Source organism: Trypanosoma equiperdum (assembly GCF_001457755.1).
Source record: "Trypanosoma equiperdum strain OVI genome assembly, contig: ctg_1506, whole genome shotgun sequence".
NCBI classification, from domain to species: Eukaryota; Euglenozoa; class Kinetoplastea; order Trypanosomatida; family Trypanosomatidae; genus Trypanosoma; species Trypanosoma equiperdum.
The window spans coordinates 2661-3684 of NW_027123512.1; positions in this window are offsets into that span (position 1 = coordinate 2661).

The following is a 1024-nucleotide window of genomic DNA, read 5'->3' on the forward strand; positions in this document are numbered from 1 at the left end:
TATGATTTTAGTAAAGAAGGTAATTTATTATCCTCTTCTTTTCTGTTACTAAAATTAAAAAACAAAAAGAAACTCTCTACATGATCTTTATGAATTTCCTCCTCCTTGAATTTACCTTAATTTTTTGCGGTATTTGCATAAAATGTTCCACACCGTTCTATTATTTATTTCCATCAGAAACAATAACATCAGATCCATCCAAATGTATAACAATACTCTCATCACTTTCATTCTGTTTTTCTAGAAATTCCATAACCCATCTGGGCCTTTTACCATGGCTATACAAACCTCCCATTTCAATTGTAATAATTTCAACATGGCTTAGTTTGGCACTCAATGTTAGCCTACACTATTTTTGAGTTGCATGAGTTTGAACTACAACTACAAACACTCTGGGTTTATTTGAATCATTGTGTGCTATACTTGACGTTTTATCCTCTTAAATAGATATAGAGTTTAAATCACTAAATTTAAGAACAACAGTAATAAAGTAAAAATATATACAAATTTTATTTCTTAATCTACAAATAAAATTTGAAGTTATTATTTTAAAATGTAAGAAACATCAGGAACTGTACCTTTTTTGTCGCTGAGTCTTTTAAATATATAATTAATGCGTCTGTACTGTTCTGATATATCTGTTAAAATGTGTCTGTGTAGTATTTTGAGCTTATTTTTCAGCATATATATGTGTGTTTTGTTTTGGAGGTTAAATTGAGTCACATGTGGCGCTGCTTCCTCCTTGAATTCCTCCCTTCCTTGCATTGTTTTATTCGTGTTCATGCAATTTTGTTGAAGATGTAGTAGTTAGTTACACTTTTTGTAAAGATATTCTAATGCTTTTTTCACTATTTCGGGACCCTTAACCATAACCGCTTGTTGTCGCCAAGCGCTTGTCATCAGCACACCCTTCTGAGCCATTTGCTTCGTTAGCGTTTTAACAATCTTTCCGGTACAATCTATAACTTTGCGAGTCAAGTTTAGCGCACAAAACTCTTCTATTATTATTATCATTATTATTATT